The 22,290-nt window shown below is 41.4% G+C and overlaps 1 protein-coding gene across 3 annotated transcripts in view; it reads right to left on the bottom strand.

The window, feature by feature from the left end:
- The window catches only part of RIN2 (Ras and Rab interactor 2), a 73,068-nt gene extending 53,946 nt beyond the window's left edge, over positions 1-19,122 (bottom strand). The window contains exons 1-3 of one of the 3 annotated variants that reach the window (XM_020790517.3): positions 18,868-18,998; positions 14,686-14,766; positions 10,413-10,521 (exon numbers count right to left, since the gene is read on the bottom strand). The gene's annotated coding sequence lies outside the window, so the exon portion shown is untranslated. Of the gene's footprint in view, positions 1-10,412; positions 10,522-14,685; positions 14,767-18,867 lie in introns of all 3 variants that reach the window. The other 2 variants (XM_020790518.3, XM_020790519.3) reach the window with 2 other exon arrangements.
- Between the last annotated feature and the right edge of the window lie 3,168 nt (positions 19,123-22,290).

Raw genomic sequence — 22,290 nt, 5'->3', positions numbered from 1 at the left:
GGCGCCCCCTCAGAAGCAGCACACAGAGGAGGCAGGGCAGGGAAGCCAGAACACTGCTTCTGAGTGGGTGCCCACATGAGCGGGCATGGTGCCAAACCACTGAACACCTATTGCGGCAGCAAACGTACCGGCATTTCATGCCCATCTCTACTTACAGACATTAACTGCACTAGCTAAACAATCTTCTTTCAAATAGAAGGTTCATTTCTGATTCACTCATGAAAATATAATTCCCTGTTCCTCAATGCTTTTTCCAATATTCTTATTCACAATCACACTTCATCTCTTTTAGACACACCATTTGCATCTAAGTAACTTTCATGGACCTAGTAATTGACAAAATACAATCAATTTAGTACCTTGAGGCCAATTGTTTTACTTTAAATATTCTTGGAGTTGTCCTGTACTTGGCAATTAAATTTGAACAATAGGCATGATGATACATTCTTCAGAATGCATATGAAAGAGGTGCAGGTTGTGTTGTACAGAATGGTTGTAGTGTGAAGGGAATTAGTCTAGCTGTAACTGGTACTATTTCCTGCATTTTCCCATCAGGTTCAGATCTGAAGGGAAACTCCTAGATCTGGCATTGCTTCTAAAAAAGATTACAGTTGCTGTCAAGAATCCCTTTTTCATCTTCGGCTAATTAAGACACCTTTTCAAGATGCATCAGACCTTGCCATGAAGACTCATGCTTCTCAACTTCCATGTTTCCTTTCCTTTCCTCCCTTTGAAGCTTATGAAAAACTCTTGAACAACAAAAACAAAACAACCCCTTCCCCAAATATTTAAATAGCATAAGGTGATTCAATTATCTTGGAGAACTGAGCAGCAAAAAAATAAAAATAAAAATAAAAAATAGCAGCTACTGAATAGAAATAATAGTTGCTAAACTTGCTGCTGTTCAGTCCTCCAACATAATTGAACTACCTTATGTTATTTAGATATTTTGGTTTTTGCTGCTCAAGGCGTTTTCATGAGCTTCTAAGGGAGGAAAGGAAAGGACTTGGGGGCTCACCAACAACAACAAATGTAGCAACTACACAGAGAAGTAATTGGCTGGATAGCTCCGTGATTTAGGTATCTGGCTAGGGGGCCAAAGGTTCAGAGTTAGATTCCCCATTGTGCCTCCTGCAAATAAAACCAGCCTGTGTGAATTTGGGAAAGCTAAACAGTCCCAGGGCACCCCAGAACAAGGGAATAGTAAACTACTTCTCAGTACTCTGTACTTAGAAAACCCTGAAAAGGGTCGCCATAAGTCAGAATTAACTTGATGACACATAATGATAATTATAGAGAAATAAGGCCTTTTATCTTGTGATAGTGTGGGAACAAGGTCTTCCGGGAATGCTATTTCCAATATATCAAATAAAGATTTAGTAAAATGCTCTCTTGCAGTTGGATACAAAGGGCAAGAACACAGCATATGTGAAAAAGTATCTAGCCTAGTGCTGCCACATGAACACTTTTTTTTGGAATAAGATTGTCCTTACAATCTTCCTTGCAACCTTATACACAATCTTGATTATCTTTTGCCCATATTCCTTATTAATTTTAGGATAAACCCAGGACTTCAAGCTTGCTATCTACTCATTTCTGCCAGGAATCTTCCTGTAGTTGGGCAAGAAAAGAGGCCTTCTCAACCTCTGGGCATTCCTTCAGTCAGTCTAGTAGGCTGTGAGCATAGTTTACCTAAAGAACAGAAGAGTCTAATTCATCAATAACACTCAGGACTGGATCTCTAACTTTTTAAAAAATATCAGTACAATTATGGCACATTTCCATATATCCAGGATAGACCCTGTATCACTGAGCCAGATGAATGCTGGGCTAAGACTGATGACCACCACCAAGATTTAATTTCTGCAATATGCTTAATACAAGGTTGCCCTTCCAGGTGATTCAGAAATATCAACTGCTTCATGTCTGCATGCTTTCCAAGCACAAAAAAGTAAATATTTTAAATTCTCCCCCACATCAAAAGTTCCTTGGATGTAGCAAGTCAACAAATCAAAGAAAGGGCCATTTTATTGTTCCCTCCATAATGTGTTAATTTACATAATGAGACAGACATTCAGTATGTTCACAGGGGAAACAAAGTTCCAAAACAGCGGTGAGGTACAATCATCCATGGACAGAGGCAAGAGAAACTAGCAACATAATGTTATACATTTCCCCCCTTCCCTCCTCCTCTAATGCAAATTACAGAAGGGTCTGGTGGGACTTTGCCATACCATGTATTTGCCCTTGAAGGTCAGAGAGGTGCAGTGTAGTGTTAGTGAGACAGGCAATCAATGGTGCAGACAGTGTTCCACATCACATCAGGGGAACATCCACCCGTAAAAACTATGGGTGGAGATCAAACTGTTTCTAACACTGAAACGCTACCTTCAAATGCTTTCAGCCACTTCTACTGCACACCCTTTGGCAAACAGAGGAATCTTCCACTCTGATGTTAAAGGGGGGCATTCAGAAATCCAAACAGCATGCGTATCTCTGCAAACATCTGAGTGCTTCAGGAGAATGAAAAGACCCCTAGGATGTCAATAATAACCAACACAGAGGCAGAAACTCAAGCATGGGACAAATCTTTGACCATTCTTCTGTCGTCATGCAAAGATACCAGTACGATTCTCATACTTGTATTTTACTTGCAACTTTTCTGTTTAGCCAAACTTACGTTTCAGCATCAGTCCCTCTAAAGCTGATACAACATGATAGATAAGATCATGAGTTTACAGCTGTCAAATCTCTTGTCAATCACAAACTCTCCTTCTCTGAAATTCAGAGGTAAGAATACTAGCTCAGCTTACAAATAAACTGTGAAAATTACTGAGAGAATGTTAATGAGTAATTTAAGAGAGATAAAATTATTTTTATTTATTGCAAAACAAGGTTTAACGAGTCAGTTCTACCCCTATTACTATATATTTTTAAAATACTTCACAGGTGTAGTTTTTACTGATTCAATTGCTCTGCTCTGTCAAAAGACTGCTTTTTTATCCAGCCTATAAAACCCTGGGTCATTTAAAATAGTGTACTTTTATGATGACACAGGCAAATTTAACTTCTTTTGAAATCAGTTCCTGCACAGTGGTTGGCTGAGAGCCTAGCTCAAGCAGCCCTCTGGTATAGCTACACACACAGGATTGCATTGACATCCAGGAGCCAGTATTACATTGCCAGTACTCAACAGACCTCTTAATTCAAAAGTTGCATTGTGTTAGTCCAGCTGTAACTGTAAACAAAGTATGGGATCCGTGGGGGTGGGGAGAAGTCCCCCACTTCCGTAAACAGTCAGAAAGAGATTTTGTTCATTCTTACAGAGTGAAACAGAACAGTACGTACAAACTTGCTAGAGGCAAAGCACAGCACAAAGAAAGACAACACGAACTCACAGCACACGTACACAGCTTTATGGATACTGCTTGGATTCCTCCACAAACAGATTTGAGAAAATAACTCCAATACAGAGAAGTATGACAGATGTACACCTGATCACACCATGTTTGGTCTTTATTACCCTGGTCAGCTTCCCACACTGCACTGCATTGCATGTGAGAAGGCTCAGAACATGGCAACCTGTCTTTAAACCAGACATGAAAGTCTGCGTAACTAGCTATCTTAAATTAATAAATATATGCAGCTTTGCAAGGAAAGGGTTATTCAGTAAAAGGCAATGTTGGGTTTGCAGAATTTAAATATACTCTTTACATCTGCCTGACAAAGCAACAGGCAACCTATGAGTGTCCTGTAATAGTGGGTTTCCTGGGTTGGACTAGATCAACTTTGACGTACCTTGTAATTCTATGACCGCATAAGAAACTCTGCCTGAAATAAGAAAATAGGCTTTTGAAAAAGGTGGTAAAGAATCAGTGGCTGACCAAAATGATTTGGTGAGTCAGAAAATCAAAATGGTGATCCATCTTGCCACGGACATCTCCCTTCCCAAAATGGCTCCTGTATGGGAGATGACAGTCAACACTAAAGGCACATACTGTAGAAGGACTGGCAATCAGATGACATTCTGAGGAGGAAGTTCTCCACAGGGGGAGGGGGGAAGATGCTTATGGAAATTCAAATCAGGGCCACAAAACCAGTTAGGGATGTAAACCTCTTCCTCATGCCATTTTTCTGATTAAAATTGCCTCAAACCACTATGAACATATGGCAGAAACATACAACAACCATAGAATATTTTTGCTTTTGCTACTCACTTCCTGTGAAGCTCTTAAGAATAGTGAAATCATGCCCATTTTACAGTACAATATGTCATCCCAGACATACACACTCCAAATTGTTTTGGGGCCTTTGCCTTCCTATCATATTTTCAGAGGCCTCAAATTATTCAAATGGCTGAAGAAACAATCTTGACTGAGCACTGGCCAAAGGAATTCCATTCCCTCTATCATGATGATAGATTAACCACACATTACCACTTCGCATTTACTCTGTTCCATCTTCCTCCTAGAAAATTGTGTCTTTGGTCCTCTTGTGGTTATTAAGTAGTTTGTACTTTGTACCATCTTTTTACATGTTCTGTCAACTGATGAAATCTTAAATTCCCACACAATCCCTCTCTCCAACTGTTTAAGCCTATAAATGTTTTAAGAACATCCGGTCCAACAGTAAATAAGGCTTACAATTGCAAGTAGATTAATAATATTCTTCTTCTTCTTCATGCTTACTGCCCATTTCAGCAGAAACTGAAACAAATTCCAACATTTCATTCACCTGACTCAGTATGTATTCAGCAAGTTAATTCCTTTGGAAAGTTTTCATAACATAGATGGTTCGTGTCTAGGGAAGTGCTGTACAGAATTTGTGAAGAAGACACCCCCCCCTTTGCTAAGCCCACAAACTAGCTATGTTTGACACATACTCTGTTAGCCACACTGTACAGATAGTGGCTGCATTCACAACACATAACAAGCCACAGATGTGTGTGAACACTGGCTTGTCATGAGTAATTAGAATACTGGTATTTGTAATCTATTGCTCTTTCTTTCAGTGTAAGCAGCTAAACACATCACGGAGTTGACTGGCAATGGTCAGCTTCCCTTTGTTGGTTTGTTTTCTCCCAACAAGCTGTAGAAGGAAAGTAAGAACAAACCCTGGATTTTCTCTCTCTCTCTCATCTGTTGGGAAGGAATTCATCAGAAAGAGAATGCTACCCTCTGACAGATGACTTAACAAAACAGCAGAGTGGTTCATTTAGGTGCTTCCAATGCATGCAGAAGCAACCGAGTATAGCATATCAGCACACTATTCATTCAGCCGCACACTACTCACACACAACACATGAATCTCTTACAAATCCCTGGCTTAATGTATTATAGAAACATAGCAAGTGACTCATTAACAGTAGCAAAAAGGCAAAAGTAGTAAATCTGTTTAAAAAGCACCACCTCACATTTATCAGCCAATTCCCTTTCCCCAAAAACCTGAAAATAAAAAAGATCTCTTCCTTATCCCTGTTTTCTGCCTGATTTTATAAAGGCATTGAGTTTGCAGTGCAAATTCCTTTTGGCATAAGGCAATGCAAATTTTTAAATCATAATCAGATTAATTCCAGATTCGTATACAATACAATCTAATTCACGGAGAAAACTAGAAAGAAAAGTTGGTGCAATTTAAAATTGAATGTTTATGTTTCTATCCACTACAGCAGATGGCATGACACTAAACAGTCATCACTTCAAGACAAATTAGCATTGTTTCAGAGAAGCTGGTATACACACACCAAATATGACAGAGAGGATATGATCTGACAGAACAGGAAGTCACTTCCTTAAAGACATTGAAACAAGCACAGGAGAAGCTTCATGAATACAACTCTCTGTACTAAGCATCTGTCTAGAGCCTATGGTGTTATTGGGATGGGTTTCCCACTCTTAAGATTCCAATAAAACAATCCTGCTGCTCTTGGCTTGCATAAAAGATCTTGCAATTATATCAGCACATGTTGTTTTAGACTAATTCTAAACCTGATGCTTCAAACCATAGTTTAGAGTCATGTGAATGAGTTGGAGGATCACATGTGATTTTCTTTCTCTCTGAGGTTGGTTCCTCCACCTCTGAATTATCACCATCCACAATTTACAGAGCAAACTGGCAAAGTATACATAACACAGCATCTAGAATACCATTTGCAAAGCTTCCAAACTTCAGTTTCAAAGAGTGACAAATCAGTGTTTGACTCAAGAAATAAAGAAACAATCTGCATGCAAGGGTAAGTAGGTAGTCTATGCTCAGGCCTCCAAAATCTTCAATGCCAAATACTTTATTATCATGCTTTTAGTCTAAGCCTTTTTCTAATTCAATGTATTTTAATTGTATTTTAATCATTTTACCTCTTATTGTATTGTATTTTAATTGTTGTAAGCCGCCCAGAGACCTCTGGGTAGAGTGGGCGGCATATTAATTAATTAATTAATTAATTAATTAATTAATTAATTAAATAAATAAATAAATAAATAAATAAATAAATAAATAAATGTTGGTCAGATAGGCCCCACGCTGGTTTTGTGCACACCCATCCCTTCTGTTGCTGAGTTTGCCATCATGGCAGCAGCTATTGGAGGGGGGGCCTGTTTTGCACCTTTCGAACAAGGCATGTGCTAACCATGCACACTAGTACTAATTAGAGGTAGAATACCTCCCCCCTTTACATGTGCTTTGTGAGTAAGACAGTTTCTTGGATGCTTTAAAAAAAGATTAAAGAGGAAGTGTGCCCTTTTTAATTCCAAAGGGGGGGGGGGAAGGAGTGGAAAGGTCTTTAACAGTGACCAGAACAAAAAGCAAAGATTCCTCCCTGTTATATAGCAACACATTCAGCTGCAACCATGGGATGGGGGTGTGGGACAGGAAACCCACAGCAAACTCATCACCCACTGCAGAATAAAGATGTATATTTGTATCTTCTCTCCCTGCTCTGGTCCCTTCCACTAGGCAGCTGGACCAGATGGAATCACGGGACGAGTTGTTAGGGGCTGCACTGCAGAATTAGCTGGAGTTTTTACGGATATTTTCAATCTATTCTTGTTGCAGTGTTCTGTCCCCACTTGCCTGAAGACATCTATTATAGTGCCAGTCCCCAAGCAGTCAGCTGTGGCATCTCTCAATGACTATAGACCAGTAGCTTTAACATCTGTTATTATGAAATGTTTTGAGAGATTGGTGCTGGATTACATTAATGGCAATTTGCATAAGGAGAAATAGATCTACTGATGATGCTGTCTCCATTGTACAGTGGACCCTTGACTTACAGACGGCTTGACTTACAGACTTTTTGAGTTACAGACTTCTCTGGCCTGAGAATTGACTTACAGACCAGAAAAAAACCAAAATGGAACAAAAACGGCCTGTTACGGGATTAATCGGTTTTCAATGCACTGTAGGTCAATGGAGACTTGACCTACAGACTTTTTGACTTGAGAACCGCCTTCCAATATGGATTAAGTTCTCAAGTCAAGACCCCACTGTACTCCATACTGTATTGAGCCACTTAGAACAACAGGGAACTTATGCGAGGCTGTTGTTTGTGGATTATAGCTCTGCTTTTAATACCATTCTACCAAATAGGTTGTTTTTTAAAATGATCAACCTGGGATTACCTCAGAAGATCTGCGTGTGGATAAAGGACTTTCTGACAGATAGGCCACAGTCAGTAAGGATGGGATCTCACCATTCTTCTACCCTGTTACTAAGTACAGGAGCTCCCCAGGGCTGTGTGCTAAGTCCCTTCCTCTATTCCCTGTACACACATGATTGCACCCCACTGTATAACACCAACACAATTATTAAATTTGTGGATGATACAACAGTGGTGGGGCTCATAAATAAGAACAATGAGTCTGCTTATAGAAAGGAAGTACAAGGGTTGATACTTTGGTGTAAAGAAAATCATCTCACATTTAACATCAAAAAAACTAAAGAACTCATAATTGATTTTAGGAGGAAGAGAAGTGTACATTTACCACTGTATATAAATGGTGAGGAAGTGGAGAGAGTTGGTAGTTTTAAATTTCTGGGCACTTACATCTCAAGAGGACCTCCCATGGAATATAAATGCCAACATGCTAGTGAAGAAGGCACAGAAGAGGCTGTATTTCCTGAGAATGCTTGGCAAGTTAAATTTATCTCAGCATTTACTTCTGTCATACTATTGTAGCACCATTGAGAGTGTCCTAACCTATGGCATTCTGGCAAGGTTTGGGAGTAGCTCTGTAGCGGACAAAAAAGTTCTACAGAGAACCATTAAAATTGCCCAGAATATCATCGGGCTCCAGCTACCAACCCTGGATGACATCTTCACATCCCGCTGTCTGAGGAAGTCACACAGCATCCTGAGAGATTCTTCCCATCCTGCTTATAACTTTTTTGGACTGTTGCCATCTGGCAGGAGATATAGAACAATTAAGACTCGGACCACACGTTTTCTGAATAGTTTTTATCCCAGAGCTATAATTGCACTTAATAATGAGCTTAAAGACCACCAGTAGTGAATAGTTAGTTGGACTGTGTTACTTGGCCTGTGGTGTAGATATTTTTATTTTTAGTGGGGACTTTTAGTGGGTGGGGAGTGTTGGGGGATTTTTTAGTGGTTGGGGAGTGTTTGGGGGAATTTTATGTGTGTGCATGTGTCTGGTCTCTGGGTGTCTGTGAATTTCATTGTATGGGTATACTGTGTATATACTTACAATGACAATAAATAAATAAATAAATAAATAAATAAATAAATAAATAAATAAATAAATAAATAAATAAACAAACAAACAAACAAACAAACAAACAAATAAATAAATAAAATATGGGAAGAAAAAGCTGCAGATCACTTTTACAGGAAAAAAATTTGAGGCAAGATGGTTTCTGGAACTCATTTGTTGCCAGTCCATAGAAATATGTAAAACCCACTTCTCATGGTTAGTTCTTAATATAAATAAAAAAGCAAGTTCTTTTCTTACTGTTCACATTTTTGTTTTACACATTTTATCAGTTAATGGGGTAAATTTTAGATGATTATTTTAATTCTAATCAATTGTTGGATTGCATTAACCACTTTTAGCACTTCCACAACCAATGAGAAAGGGATATAATTTATGCAGACCATGTCAGTTACAGAACCTCAAATATAGAATTTAAGATTCCTGTTTGTGCCAGCTGTAGGAGAAAGATGGAGACACACAAATATTAGGAGTTCAATCCTATCTGTACTTATTTCTGTTCAATCTCACTTTCATCCTAACCTTATTCAACTACAAATTGCAGACAGAAGACATCTTGATTGCAAAGAGTCTCATGGTATGTAAACAGTACATTCATACTAAATGCTTTCAGTTGTATGAACAAGTTAAAAATATCTCCCAAAATAGGCCAGTCTTGACCATCTAAGTTTGAGTGTTCCCATCTTTATGAGGTAAGGTTTCCTCTATTTAAGGAAACTGGAGAAGAGCAAAAGCTGGCCACTTGAATCAACAAGCAGAGAAGCACTCTTCCAGATGTTAGTGACATAGCTGGTCAATCAGCAAATTATTTAGTGGATGTTTTGACCTTTTTCATGATTCTTGACTGGCATTACAAAAGGGCTAAACAGTTTAGATTAACTGGAGCATAGTAAAAAGAGAGAGAAAGAGAAGAATGAGCACGTATGTATGCATGTATGCATGTATGCACGCATGCACGCATGTATGTATGTATCTCTCTCTCCTTTCTCCTGAAAGTATGATTCATCCCTAGTTTTTTTTGCTAACATCTAGTCCCACAAACACATAGCCATCTTTCCCCTCCTGAAGGGCTAGATCTTGTTCGGCAGTAACAACTCTAAAGCACTGTATCTCATGTATAGGCTCACATCTCTGGAGGAAAACACAAAGGGTACGCATAACAATCTATGTGTAGATGCCTAGAGCTGTCTGTAAATGCACAAACATTAAGTGCACATATGCATGCATATACTTAGAGAAACACAGACAAATTGGTACAATGTATGGTCAGGAACAGCTGGAGTCTGAGAGGGAACTTTTATGACATTAACCTAAGGGTTCAGCTTTACCACTTGCTCATGTGGAAAAACTACGGTCATAACTTGGAAAAAAATTAACTATGGAACAAAATTAAGAAGAGCATCCAAGGACTCCAGTTGGATAAATGTGCAACTAAGTCCCAAATACTGAGTCAAGCCTGCTCCTACCTATACAGACGACTCTTACCCATTGCTTTCTTAACTGTCACAAAAGAATGTGACAAACCTTTTGGAACTGACTTTTAAATAGAACAATATGTTTATAGACTACAGACTGATGTCCTAATTCATCTCGCCTTCAAACATTTGCTCAGTAACAGTCACTTGGATTAGTATCAGCCCACAAAATACCAGTTGCCAGGTTACCTCAGGTTGCCACAAATCCTACCTGACTCTCCACATTTTTCTTTATTCACTTTGACTTCAGTGAACAGGTGTGTCTACGAAGGTTCACAGGCTCAAAAAAGTTCATCCATGTGAACAATGGAACTGCAGGTCTGTTGGTTACCATGTAAAGAAAAATAATGAAAGGCAAATCATGTAGTCACTGTGGAACAGCTACCTGTGAGCACCTTTTGTAGACAATTCTGGACATTTTTGAAACCACAGCAGAATTCTAAAGCCATGTTGCTCATTTACAATGTCATCCACAAACCAGTGTGACTTGAAACACAAGCCAATCTATCTACAGTATACTGTTTTACAGCAGGGACAGGGATTATGTGGAAACTACTGTGATTCCCAAGCACTGGCTACATTGGGCTTTGGAGTCCAACTATGTCTGCAGGACAATATGCAAAAGTTGGAAACAGTGCATCCATTTGATCTGTTATATTGCATTTAGAACTGTTACTTTCACATTAAATGCAGGGGAAAGCCAACTGAAGCATCTAGAGATTTACATTTTAAAAGTAACACTTTTAATGCTAACGTTTTGCTTTCAAATGCTACTTAAGATTAGGCACACTGCCCATTCAATTTTTACCCTATTTGCTAAATGTTAATGGTTTTACGGGGATGGGTGGGGTGGGATGGTGGGGTGGGGGAGTGTTCATATGATTTTATTATTTATTGCCCAGAATCCTGTTGGTGTAAATTTACATGGATGGAAGAAGATATTATCATCAGTTGTTGCCACTAAAATTTAATCTAATTCAATTAAAAGTTCCCTAACCTCCCATTTTAGGTTAGGGGGTTCCATGTTGTTTTTATTGTTTAGTCATGTCCAACTCTTCTTGACCCCATGGACCAGAGCACACCAGACCCTCCTGTCTTCCACTGCCTCCTGGAGTTGGGTCAAATTCATGTTGGTTGCTTCGATGACACTGTCCAACCATCTCATCCTCTGTCTTCCCCTTCTCTTCTTGGGGTTCCATAGACCTCCCTTAATTGCCAAAAATTGCTGCTGGATTGCCAACAGTGGTCCTAATCCCAGGGACTGTAACTGAGTAGCAATATTTGATGACCTCAAGGCTCCCCCACTAAGAAGTTTGTAAGCCACCTTAAATGCTGTCTTCAAGTGGAAGGCTTCCTTTCCCACAGTTTCAGGTTATGAGCCTCCCTGGGGCTCCCTTTTGCTCTGGTAAAGCTTTTGGGAGCCTTGGTACAGAGAGAGGGAGCCTTGAGGTCACCAAAAATCACTACTGGATGGCTGCCCCTGGAATTAGAACCACTACTGCCACCCAGAGTGGTCGAACAGACCAGATGGGTGGGATATAAATCAAATCAAATCAAATCAAATCAAATCAAATCAAATCAAATCAAATCAAATAAATAAATAAATAAATAAATAAATAAATAAATAAATAAATAAATAAATAAATACTGGAGATCCAATGGCAAGTGTTGGCAGCTAAAGGCTCTTAAGGTTCCAGAGGTGTCTCCAGGGCAAAAAGAGAGCCCTAGGGAGGCTTGGAACCTAAAATGGGAAAAAAGGAATCTTTTGATCAATTTAAATTAAATGTTACCAGTGCCGGCTAAGGGCATCATCATCAACTTCTGCCAGCGTAAAATTGCACAAGAGGATATTGCCTTTCATTATTATTTTTTAAATTGGCTAGATATTTTTATTTTGTTTTTAGTCTTTTAAGAAGTTTGTATGACACCTTGAGTGCCATCTTTTAGTGGAAAGAGTATAAATGTAATAAATAAATAATGTAGATGGAAAAGTGTTAAGGTTAACATGTTATTTCCACATTTGCCAACCTTGGTTTTAAAGCTTTCTGATTCCTTCCAATATAAAAATGTGCGGAAATGTCATTTAAATGAGGATAAGATGTGCAATCAATGAGTGACTGATGTCATAAGTTTTAAAATAAACAGCAATAAACAACAGACTCAAGAGCAGCCATTCTGAAATCAATGAAACCAATAATTGTGAAACTGATTTTGGGATTCATTTTTATGTTATTTATATACTTTTTTATCCTGCCTTTTCACTAAAATACTGCTAAAATACCTGCTATAGTGTAGGAACAACAGTCTCTGACATCCTGCCTAGTTCCATATGAATGGCTCCTAATTCTATCAAAACACACTGTGTAGCTGTTCTTCCTTTTCCTCTTCAATTTATTATTTGAAAAATGAAAAACAAAACAAAAAAACCTAAACAAAACCTGGGAAAGAGTAAGATGAGTAAGATGTTTACTCATAAACATTTTGGATAGTTTGGAGCCCTCCCAAATGTCTATGAATAAGACAGTGCGACTGCTCTGCTGAATTCAAACCTCCCGCCCATTTTCACAAATGGTAAATGTTAAGAGTTGCTCATTAACAGAGCAGACAAGACAGGGGTTTAGTAAACAAGGGAAAGGTAGAGGAGAAAGGCTAAGTGCAAAGAATAGCTTTAAAGGAAAAGATCTACATTTAACAAAAAACAAACAAGCATATCAGGCGGTTGATGAACTGAGGACAAAAGCCATGAAAGATAAACTTTACCTCAGAAAACACCAGGCTCCATGTTCAATTTTGTCAAATGATAAAAGATGAAGAGAGAGAGACTGCATTGTTATTACTAGCACAGACCTCAATGTGGTTCGAGACAAGATTTTCATCAAATTACAGCTCTGCCTCATTCAGTGAATTTTATGAGAACTTCACACATCCTCCACTTCTGTTCCTCTCCCTTGTTTTTCCACTTCTTCCATGTTATTTCTGGTCAGGGAAAAATCCATTAAAGAGAAAAAGATGGAACAGCTGCAGAGTGCCATTTTTTGCTAGCATGAAGAGCCAGGTGTCAGCATGGAAATTCCCCCAAAAGTAGTTTACTTCAGATAGTATTTGTGGTATTAGACCAGCCAGCCTCAATTATGGCTTGGCCATAAGGAGCTGTAATCTGTAGTCACCATTCAACCCCTCCATTTCCCAAGCTCTCTGTGCATACCCAAGAAGTTGCTTCTGCCAAAGCCACAGCACACAAGCATGACGAGAAATGCCACTTCCCCTTTGCCACAACTGGATGGGAAATATGGGGCCGATGCACATAATGTGTTGGGTTTTGGAAGCACCAACAGCCCCTCTGCTTGTGCCAAAATTCAGCAAGTCCAACCTGATGCATTTGTATTTTGCTGCAAGTTTAAGCATGATATAATACTCTGCTGTCTGCAAGTTCTACAAATCTTAAAGAAGCAAAGAGTTCTTGGAAGAAAGCCATCCCATCAAGTATTACCAAACCGCTGTTTAATGAACCAAAGTCAGTAAGGGCTTTAAAAAAAACAAACAGCTTTCTAGATTTCATGCTGCTATCCAAAGATCAGGAATATTTTTCTGTCCAGATTAAAAACATACACAAACACAAAATTGTATCATTGGACATAAGATCAAACAAAGCCAGCATGATAACTTCTTACTATAGAACACTACAAAAGGCAGGAATTTGCTCATGTTGAGCAAAGCAAGCATATTTCTACTTTTGCTCTTAATATTGGAAATTTTTTGATTACTTTCTTTGCTCTTTTTTCTGTGTTTAGCCACCAACAATTTCCATATTGTTTATTAATTATTTGTACCTCATTAACAAATGCAATTTAAAACTACCTATATTCCCTGTTTCCCCCAGTGAGTTCAAAGTCGCATACAAGGCTCTCCTCCCTATTTCATCCTCACAAAAATCCTGTCAGGCCAAAGGACACTGGCCCATCTCACCCAGAGACTTTCATGTTTGAGAGGAACATGAATGTGGATATCCCAGCTCACTGCCCATTCATCAGCCTCTCCTTAGTGACAAGACCTGTAGGCTAGGAGACAGTTTTCAGAAAACAATGTACATATCTATCCCTGCAATAATAATTTCTTATGATTGCAGTCTTCCTGATTAAACTGTTTGAAAATATGTAACTGAAGAACTACTTTTTCTGCCAAGGCATTTACTCTTCTTTCACATCCTGTCAGTGTGACAGAAGACAATTGGCATAGATAATTTAACACTTTAGTTTATATGCAAATGGAGATGTGCCAGAGAATTCCATTTTCAATCATATTTTGTTTTCAAAAAAAGGAAATTTCTCAAATGACAGAGCTGATACAAAGGAAATTGAAATGAAAATTGGAGAGGCTCAAATCTTTCTAAAGTATTTGGAGCTTACTCAAAACCACAATAACAGAGGCTCAGTTAGGAGATATACCACAGCTAATGAAAAGTAGTACAACATTCAAATGCTCACCAGGAAATTTAACTAGCAGTGCCAAAGGAGCTGTTAAATCAGGGTGGGGTGGGAAGGTCTTTCACAAACTGGAGATCTTGTCTGAAAAACGAAATCAAAAGAAACACAAGCTTTTACAAAACAGACGAGGGATGGGGACAGGGAAAGATTTGGTGAAGTGTACAGATAACAGCACTAAAATCATCATCAGCAAAAAAATAATGTCTAAAATACAGCAGGAAGAAACTGGCAACCTGAATCCAGATGATAGCCATTCTCAAATGTGAACCTGCTAACAAAAATACATAATATATTCCTAAAATCAGCCTTTGTATCAGAAGACTGCACTGGCTGGATAGCTCAGTAACTTAGATATCTGAGTGTGGATTCAATGATTGGGAGCTCAGTTCCTCACTGTGCCTCCCAGAAGAGCCAGCCTGTGTGGCCTTGGGCAAACTGCACAGTCTCAGGATGCCTCCAGAAGAAGGGTTTGACTACTCTCTACCTCAAAACTCCTGAAAAGGGTTGCCGTAAGTGCCAGCCAAGAGTCCTCTTTCTGAGTGGGAAGCATGGGCAGAACTAAGCCTAACTCAACCTCAAGGCCTTCCAATTTGGGCCATTTTCCCAGGTGTGTCACATTTAGTTTTTGTAAGGTGTCCGTAAGGTAAGCATAACTCTCAGAATGAAGAATCATTGTATTTGCAGTCCATAAAATCCCATATCTATATCAGTTGTTCAGGACCACAAGCAGCAAGTAGTTTTTTGCATTAAACACTTGTTTATGGGGTTGAGCTGGGTTGGGCAATGTATGAAGAGAATGCTGGCATAGATAAGCATGCTCTTCTTCTGTTCTGCATGTGAATGCATACCCATTTTGGCAGAGTCATGCACTTCTTCAACCTCCCTCTTGCAAGCAAATTCTCACCTTCTTTTTCAGAGATCATCTCAATGCAGTATCCATTCATGTATATCAAATTTAGCTTCATGGCTAAAAATTAGAAAGCCACTTCTAACCATGGCTACTAACTTGCAAACACTGGAGAGAAGTAAACTATGGTTACAATGAACAATGCTACACAGTAATTTCAAAAGGGAAGGAAGGAAATAATTTGGGGGAGGCATTGAAAAGCCACAGTATGATGTTTGCAGTCTCGCAGCTACTCACAAGAGAATAACAGGCCTACCGTGTTCCATAAAAAAGATTAAGAAACAATCTGTAATTCTTTGGAAAATATCACAAATTGCAGATCCAGTGGTCAAATGCATCATGATTCTCTAACAAACACAATATCACTTCCCCCCTTGGAATTTGTATGATGAAAAAATTATCAATGTTTTGCACTGGATGCTAGAACAGAAAATCATCCCAATGTTACACTAGATGCATTGATAAAGGTATTACTGCTATGTTTCTCTAGGCTCTCTCTGTCTCTACAGTTAATTTATCTGATCTCTTTCATCTGCCCTGGTCTAAATGCATGCAGTGTTTTCAGGCATTGGCAAGCACCCTCAGATTGGTGTGTTAACTGTGTGTGAACATTCCACACACTTAGCCCACAAGTGCACAGCAGAAACATGTGAACATTGCTCCCTGACATATACAGTGAACATAAATACAAGGAAGGGTTTTAAGCAGTCACCGCACATGAGAGGCTCATTTTATGGTTGTTTAAAGCCCAGTTGAAACATTGTTAGCAGCCAATGAGCAAATAAAATCCAGTCATAATCAGCACACAAAACAAAACTTTCTTACGTACATTCTACACCACATAATCTGGATATTCTCACTAACTTATTACATTTTGGTCCTTCACTGGGTAGACACTGTGAAACCTATTACTGATCCAAAAACTTGGGGCAGATTGTTGAAGCTATTTGGTGACCTATGCTTGCATAAAAAGAGCCTAACAAGAAGAAGAGAAAAACCTGCAAGGTTTAAAAAAAAAAAAAAACAGTCCTCTTCATGTTGATGGAACAAAATTCATTTCCAGGCATTTTAATTTCTTTACTGATTCATCCAAAAGGGATTGTCAAAACACAGCACAACATTTTGGTATGATCAGCTATACCACCTCCCAGGCAGAAAGCAGCAGAAGCAGCATGACTAAAGTGGTCATTTGTTGTAGAATTGTTCCCCCCCCCCCAAGGAGATCTGAGCTTAGTAACTTAAGAAGGAAGGAAGGAGAAGGAAGAGAAGAAACACTGTTTAAGAGACCCAAGGGTACAGACCCACCAATAAATCGTACTTTCTGAAGTGGCCTCCCTGATCCCAGGGAGTAGAATTCTTACACTGGAGAAGAAAAGACACTCTTAATACACTCCAACATTTCCCCTTCTTTATCTTTTCACACATTCCAGAACTAAACTCTAGGCCAATCTGAATTTTGCTACACTAGAGGAGGAGCTACATCACACATTCATCACCACTACAGATGGGGCCATGTTGCTTATTTGCCTCATCCCTGCTACACACACACCCTAACTGAGAAATCCTCCTCCTTAGTGTCCCACATCTAACTAAAACAGCAAGAACCTATAGCTTTGTCCCCTGATCTTTCAGCATTGAGATCACCCTTTTCGATTTGCTTCAGGTGGAGGCTTGGTGGAGAATGACAGTTTGGAAAACCCACTTCATCAAGATACTACCTTAGGCAAGTCCTTTTGAAACAAATTAACTGGCTCAGAAACAACCTAAAGTCAACTCAAGGAAAGCTCAGGTGTAATATAGACGTGGAGGAGCCAAGAATGGTAAGGGTGCTCTACATTTGCTATATGACAAATTCTAATTGAAAATTTCCTGTCCTCCTCCCCTTTCAGGTTCTGAGGGTCCCTAGGCTCCCTTCTGCCTTGGGAAAACATTTGAGAGCCGCTGGACATTGCAAATAGTCAAATATTGCTGCCAGCTTACTACCACTTCATTTACATTATTTCCAGTGCTGGGTCTAGGTTATACTGGCATAACTGCATGCAGATTCTGTACAATGGCCCTAAGAGTGCCTTCTCCTGCAATCTGTAAGATATTCTAATATGTACAGGGTCAAAATCAGTATATCTACACATATAGATGTGCACTTGCTTTGGATGGAACAAACTGATGTTTGCAAAAAAAACAAACAAACATGTGTCACGAAAGCAAATCTGTCAGGGAGCATAGGTGAAAGTTCACTTGTTAAGGGGCAGAACTACAGCCCAGCAACAAAGCAGGTATTTTCCATGCAGAAAATATCAAATTAAAACATTAGATGGAAAATATGTGAAAGGCCTCTCCTGGAGACACTGCAGTGCCACTTCCATGCACAGTAAGCCATACTGAACTAGACAGACGGCGGCCTGATCTGGCTTAACACGGGAGACACACGTGTTTGTTTATGTAGCCGATTGCTTGCAAGCGCCTTCTTCTCTAAGGATCAAACCTGTGATAAACAAATGTTTCGCAATCCTTGATCACCTCCTTTCTTCCTATCTAATCATAAACATGACTGAGTGTGCTTCTTATAAAAATTCAACCTTTCACCGGAGGCTGTGAAAATTTTAAAATTTAAAAGTTGGGAGTCGGTGGGAAACGAGCTGCGTTCTCCGCAGGCTTCTTTCGAAAGGAGAAGCTGGGCAGGTTTCTGTGGAATTTTGCAGGTCTTGAGGGAAAACGCCTCGGCAGCAAGTCTAGGAGGCCGGCAAACTCCCCGGCCCGACCGACCCCCCCCCCTCCCTCCGCCAGGGGCGATGGGAAAAGATAGCCGTAGCATTCCCAACGTGACCAAATTCTCTGACAGAGTGATGTCTTCATTAGGCTAGCATTTTTTTTTTTTTTAGTTAAAGCGGAGCAGAATCAGCGGAGAGGTTCTCTCCCAGAAAAACCGACGCTCCGATAGTTTTTCACCTCACTTGAGGATGGCACTCTTTCTTCTCTGAAGTTAACCTCCGGGCGCCAAAGTGCCCCAGGGAAAGGGGTAAGCAAGACCCCAACCCAGCAGTCTCCACAGAGTCTCCCCAACCCAGCACCCCTCTTCCACAGAGTCTCCCCCACACAGGGGGAGTGGGTCCCTGCGGGGTCCCTGGAAAAAGCGCGCCCGCCCCGGGCCAGACCAGATTCTGCTGGCTTTCCCTTCTCATTTCCGGGATCGGCCACCCGCCTTCCCGACACCCCCACCCCCACCGCCCCCTCATAAACCTCCTTCAGTTTCCTCACTCAGCTCCGCACCTTACCGTTCAGGGCTGTAGATGAACCTCTCCGGGGCGCGCAGCCGCCGCCGCCAGAGGAGCTCGCGGTGGCTCGAAAGCGCGCTTCAGGAGGAAGAGGCAGCCGGGCTTTGTCTCGGAGTCAGCCGCTCGCTCGCTCGCTCGCCCACCCCGGCTCCGTCCCGCGGGAGCAGCGGCGCTTCGGCAGACGATGAGCCCCCCCCCCGCCGCCGCCGCCCCCGCTTGGGCCCGAGTGCCGGCCTCCGTCTCAGCCACGTTATTCCCGCCGCCCCCCTTCCCCCTGCAGCGGGCAGCAGTCCTGCCCCAAACCCGAACGGGCAAGGGGAGCTTCAGGAAGGAACAGGAAGTCGGGCTCGGGCCGAAGACTGGGAGCAACAGGAGGAGGGGAGGGGAGGGGAGGGGGAGGGAAGCGAGGGAGGGAGGGAGGAGGAAAGGCGGGAGGCCAGGCAGGCAGGCCGGCCGGCGGCGGGGGCGGGCGGTAGCCAGGTTGGCACCTCAGGAATTCGGCGCGGGCCCAGTTAGGGCTGGCGGCAGAGGGAGAAGGGCAGGTGCCCTGATGTTCGGCTACAGGCTGAGCGCCCAGCCTTCAGCCCCAAGCTGGGAATCCATGCCAGCTCGGCAGCTGGGCAAGGTGGCCAAGAATGTCTCTGAGGATGTCCAGAGTCTTTTTTCGCCTCGTTACAAGACGCCCACCTCCCATATTTGGGATACGGCTTGTTGCGGAGCAGCCGTAGGAAAAGCCGCAGGGTTGGGGGGAAAAATCTCGGATTCCCAAGCCGGTGCAACCTCGAGGCAACGCCGAGAACGCCTCAGGAGAGCGGACGGAAAGAACTTCTCCTCTTCACCGGGCAGGAGCCTCTGGTTCTCCCGCAGAAGGAGAACTTCTGAGCGAGCGCCGAGCTCTGGTGGCGCAAAGGCGCGACTTTACTCGGGGTGTAATAAGCAAAGCCAATCGCTTCGCCCTACTTTGCTTCTTCTCAACAGCCTGTAGCAGTTTTGTCTCTAGTTTCGGCTCTCTCATCCTTGCCGAACAGCTGCTCGGTGGGGAGAACATAGGAAACATGAAAGGGAAACGCGAGAACTTAACTGCTTAGCCCACAAGCGAGGGCGAGTTCCCTAAAAGGGGGAGAAAGGGGGAGGAGGAGCTGCCGGGTTACCCGCTTCCCATGTAGGTCTGGCCGACAATGAAAGCAGAAGTGACAGAAAGGACCTCTGTGTCCTTTGCGATGCTTTTTAACTCTGTATTCGCTCAACTTTAGTTGAATCTGCTAATCATAAGGACATCGGTTTTAATGCATCCTTTTGCACTTCCTTTTGATATTAACATTCAAAATACTGTACAGAATACTGGTCCTTAATACTACAGTTGTTTAAAACTCTCCCAATATTATTTAAGCCATATGTTAAAGTAAGTACAGCCTTTGTGCACAGCCTAAGTGCCTTTGCTGAGGACTGAGTAAGGCCCACCAAATTCAATGGGAATTATTTCTAAGTGAGCATGTGTAGGATGGAGCTATTCAAGTATCCCATATGCTACCAGCCACTTTCATATTTACTGTTTTCCAAACTTGTATAGAACACAAAGTTGCTAAGTCAGCATTTAATGTGTTGAATTAAATTACTGGACTGAAAGAAGGGGGGAAAGAGAAAAAAGGTTAACAGGTTTATATGATGCGTGTCTCCTGTTTATCACAGGATGGGCAAGAGTAGTCTTAACCTTGTCACAAATAGGTTGCAACTACACCAGCAGAATATCTGCACCATGCATACCTGGCTGACATTTTATGGAGGAAAATGTGGAGGCAGGGGGGAGCAGCAGTGCACAAAAGGAAAGCAAAGTGGCAAACAAGACTTGTGACTTAATCTACATAAGAAGCGAAGATGGACAGAGCCCACAACAATGCCATCACAATATGTGGAGATGCATGCAGCCAGTGGAGTCACTACACTAGTAGATTTTCTGCTTCTGCCAGGAGTTGGGTTCATTGACCCTTGGGGGTCCCTTCTAGCTCTACAGTTCTATTATTCTACACTGGCATCAGTTTCTCAACATACACACATATCAGACCACAGCTTAACCAGCAGCAACTACACTGCTGTACTTCTGAACTCTAGAGACATCCAGTTGCGAAGACAGAAAGAGTAGAGGAAAGGATGACAAATGCTCTCCCATATCATTTTCACACCTAATGGTGAGACAAAACCATGGACAGCAGAGAGAACGTACTCCTAGAATTCAAATCATCTTTATGCAGCAGCTAGTTTCTTGTTGCAGTCAACCAATATTGCACAAGTGCTTACACTGTTTGTCAATGTGTCTTATTCTGTTGGCACAACCAATTACACAGCTGGCCACACAGCTAGTCACACATTAGACTCCTTGACAAATTGTGCTCTGCTTGCACAATGCTAGTTGCATGTGCAGAAGTCCTGAAAATTATATTGGCCATGGTATCCAAAAGCAATCTGTGCTTTCCAAGCAAAGGCTCTCTGTATCAAACCCCTGGGAGAATTTCAAATAAGGGGAGACCCACCCCACACATCCAGATACAGCACACCTAAACCAAACAGAAGGTATGCTGCCTGGAACAACAGCCCGGCTTCTGCATGACTAGCTGGACTGTTTGGACAGCCATCCACACATCCTACAGCAAGATGCAGCAGCCCACCCAAGAGAGTGATCCCACGGAGGGACCCTAAGAATGCTGCTCCCCACTCCACTCCACTCTCCCCCCACACACACACACACTGAAGGAATGAGGGAGTGGTATCACTGCAGTGTTCACATTTCTGCCACCGGAAGGGGGAATGAGACCACGCTGAGTGTTCTGTGCTGTCCAGTCAAACATGACTTACAATGACCTAAATAGGGTTTTAAAGGTAAGCGAAGTATTTAAGGAGTGGCTTTCAATTTCACACCCCTCCATGACAGAGTCTGGGAACTGAACCCAGGTTTCCTGAGCCCTAGTCTATTACCCTACCCACCACACCACATTGGGTATCCTGTCCACACTAAGTAGGCTCATCATTATGCCTCTTGGGGTTAGGTGGGGGCTGTTTGTTGTGGTGTCAACATCTCTGCCCTGCACTTGATATTGTGGTTCCTGTCAAATGAAAAACACTTCTTCATGTACCAATAGTTGGAGCTCAACCCCTGGCTTGCATTGCCAGAAATTTTAGCTGTGTGTAAAGGGTACTGCTCCCTATTCCAGGGAGGGACAAATATTAGCAAATGACAGCTTCAGTGAGCCAGAGTGTACAGTTCTCACAAAACGGACAAATAGTATTTGGTGTGCATGCTCATTTGTGGAGTTCTGAGGCAATGTGTTAACTATTTATTTATTTGTTCATTTATTTATTTATTTGTGATCAAGTTTCCATATGTGCTCAAATATCTACTTTTTAAAAGTTTCCCCCTTGTAATATTAA

This window comes from Pogona vitticeps, chromosome 4 (genome assembly GCF_051106095.1).
Source record: "Pogona vitticeps strain Pit_001003342236 chromosome 4, PviZW2.1, whole genome shotgun sequence".
Classification (NCBI taxonomy): Eukaryota; Metazoa; Chordata; class Lepidosauria; order Squamata; family Agamidae; genus Pogona; species Pogona vitticeps.
The sequence above is the reverse complement of the archived record's forward strand: the minus strand, read 5'-3'. Positions and strand labels throughout refer to the sequence as shown.